This window comes from Aplysia californica, unplaced genomic scaffold (genome assembly GCF_000002075.1).
Source record: "Aplysia californica isolate F4 #8 unplaced genomic scaffold, AplCal3.0 scaffold00362, whole genome shotgun sequence".
Lineage (NCBI taxonomy): Eukaryota > Metazoa > Mollusca > Gastropoda > Aplysiida > Aplysiidae > Aplysia > Aplysia californica.
In genome coordinates, this window is record NW_004797632.1 from 659,215 (window position 1) to 662,867 (window position 3,653).

The following is a 3,653-nucleotide window of genomic DNA, read 5'->3' on the forward strand; positions in this document are numbered from 1 at the left end:
CGGGGAGGGTAACACAGGATGGCGAATATTAGTTCCGCCTGGAGTTAATTCTGGCAAGATAGAAAGAGGAGTGAGCGAGCACAAAATGTGAAGACGGGGAGAAATTCTTTACCGAGTTGCAGCACACAAATTAAGAGAAGACAACGCTCTCCGCTCTAGGGACTGTTGTGCTAAGAGATTATCGGTGCTGAAGTCTTTAAGATTCAACGTACTTCGTGTTTTACTATCGTGTCCATACGACGTGGGGAACTCTGTGCCACCCCTTTAACCCTATCCGTACGTCGTGCTTTACTATCGTATCCATACGACGTGGGGAACTCTGTGCCACCACTTTCCAAAGAGGAAATTTACTCGTTAATCTAATCCGTATGCTTTGCATAGCAGTCTGTCAATATGATTTTTGAGAAATACTGAACGTTTCAAAGAGATCTTCGTACTATAAGTATTTTAAAATGTGAAGAATACAACCCCAGGGGTACAACATGACCCCAGGGCGTACGGATAAGGTTAAGTCTCACAAGAGTTAATGTCTCCAGTGAGCAATGGCTCGTCCTTCTCTCTCCTCCGTTTTTGTGTATGTCACTCTCTTGTAACACCTCTAATCTTCGGCACTTATATGACCTTATTGTGTTGCAAGTGCCGTAAAACTCTTACTAAAACTTAAGTGAGCAATGAAAGCACGTTGTAACAGCCCAGAACCTGTTACCTGTTTAAGTTTTGGTTTTTGAAAAGAGTTTTAGGGCACTTGCAAATAATATAGATCATGAAATAAGTTCCAAAGACAAGAGGTGTTACTAAAGATACACAAGGAAAAGAAGACGAGAGATTAAGTCGATAGATGTTTGATAGGAATGAAGGAGCAAATCAGAGCACTTGCCAACCTTTATTTTATCTGCACTAAAAACAAAATAAAAGAATAAACGCATACAATATGTTTTAGACCAAACTATGAACAGATTGGTGTTCTATTTCAACTTTATTTTCTATCCACTTTGTACCCACTTCTCTCTCCTCGACACACACATTTAAATATCGTAATTAGAACAATGTGTTGAATGTAATGGGGACATTGAGGATGCAACATTGCACATAGATGATGATGATGATGATGATGATGATGATGATGATGATGATGATGATGATGATGTTGAGGACAACGACAACGACGACGATGATCAGGGAGGAGGACTAAATGGATCAGGGCCTGTTTGAGGTAGTGGTCTCACATTCAACCACAGCTTGGCTTGATCCCAGTTCGGAGACCATTTATTGACCACCAGCTGATCCGGATGAAGATTACTTGTTTAACAGTCCGAAAAACTAACTATCATAATAATACTCAGGCTACACCAATTCAATTCTAAATAAATTAATGCATTCTTCACGGTCAAATACACATTGCGGTCTGGTCGATTTTTAAGACGTCGTACAGTTTTGTGGGCCACTCAGTTTTGAATGGCATTTAAAAAAAAACCCTTCGAAAGTCATTGACTTGTTTTCTTTATATTAAAACATTTGACATTCTCTTAGTTTAGTTATATTTGTTCAACATTAATTGATTGAAACTGGTTCAAAGATGACCGTGTTTTGAATCTTTACAGGATGCGTCCCCTCTCTTTTAAACACCTGGTACATGTAAGCCTACTGCAAATTCCAAACGTAAGGCCCACAAAGAAAGCAGAAGGCCCTTTTCTTGTCTTCTCTTAAAAGTTGAGGCTCAGCATCTGCGAACAGTTTGTTTATGGACACAATAGAGGCACAGGATGGCTGGCACCTTGGAGTAACTAGACTCTATATTTTTACTCCAAGGCTGGCACCCACGGCCTCTGTGAACTGTTTTGACAGAGGGGAAGATAACTCCATGAAGACGACGAGCAGATATCTGGCGGCGATGAGTCGAGGGCGAAAATAGATGGGAGAGGATGGCATTAATGGCAGCTTGAGGAGTGAGGGAAGACAGGGGGATAGGACGAAAAGAAAGGAAAAGAAGTTGGGGAAGGGGGGCAAATTGTAAGAAAAGTATAACTTTTTTAAAGTCTAGTTTTGTGTAGCTTATGTTGTGTTTTTGTGCGTATAGTTGTGTATTTGTATGAGTGAGTGAATGAGTGTGTTTGTGTGTATGTGTGTGTATGTTTGTGTACCTGTTTGTGTGTGTGTGTGTGTATGTGTGTGTATGTGTGTGTGTGTGTGTGTGTGTGTGTGTGTGTGTGCATTATTGTGTGAGACACACACACACATACACACACATACACACACTTACACACTCATACACGAGCACGCGCGCACCCGCACTCACACACACACACTCACACATTCAAGAACGACACTGGAAGGCACTTGGAGTTTAAACGCCTATCACCTATTTTTAGCACACAATGATCAAACTCTTTCCATTCCTCTCTACCGTGATAAAAAGACAACCGTACACCATTTGACCCGTATTGCAGTTCGCTGCCAATTTCTTCTTTTTTTCCCCCTACCTCTCTGATTTCTTCCACCTTGTTTCTGGCATATTCTCTCAGGTACGTTAGTGTCTTTTATTTGCTATCATTGTCTTTTTTTCCATAAAAATTAATTCTTAACAGTGCATGAACATATGATATGACTTCGTTCATTAGTTGGGTTTCTCTTTTTGTTTTTTTTTCTGGGGGGGGGGGGCAAATTTATAGTTTATCCCAATCAACTCCAAGTACATACATATCATTAGGAGGCTGGTTACTGTGATCCTGCCTGCCTGAGACAATCCGGCTATAAACCTAGAGGCAAAAACCCCCCAGTTACAACCAGCAGTCGTGTGTTTGCAAAACTGTTTGTGTTTATGTGATTGTGACACTGCATGCCACATTTCTTCAAATGGGTCAATAACAGCGGTGTCTGATTCAAAACTTTGAAGAAAAACATCATTGTATCAGAAGACGCTTTGACTTTGTACATCATAATGAACCTGTTTGTTTGGGAAGGTCAGGTTGACCACAAACAAATCCGTTGGTACTATAATAAAAAGGACACAAAGAAAGTCACATCAGCAAAACGACAGTAACGGTAACCGGCTTAGTCTGCTTCAGACTCGACGACAGACAATAATATGTGAGGCATCGTGATGAAATCAGGCGCTCTTCAAAATAATGAAATCAGAGGACTCGGCATTTTTCGGTCAGTTTAGACTTTTTTTTCGAATTTTTTTTTGGTGGGGGGCGCAACACCTTGTAGGTCCATTCAAAAACAATTTTATGCGTGGATTCAAATATAAATTTGCAGTTTCCAAGGACTATGTAAGTCACCAAACTTTGGCCACAGTTTCTTCGATAATTTAACCTCTGAAACCAGGCAACCCCACCTCCTTAAATAGCAAATATCTCGACTTCTATTAAAGATAAATGGATATTTTTTCCATCAAATGCAAGGCAAATAAACCATTTTTAAGATGATATCGAAACTCACTATGCCCCAAAATTGACGAGCGCCGGATACTCTGTGTCATGACACATATTATAGTGACCTAATCAAAACAGGTTCTCGGCATATATATGCCTTTTGAGAACCTCGGTGTCTGGTATTGTATCCTATCCTGCTATTTGATGCCAAAAATCCTCCAGAAGTATTTCATGTGGAAATGATTTTAAGCTTCTTGTCATAGCTTTAGTACACCGTCC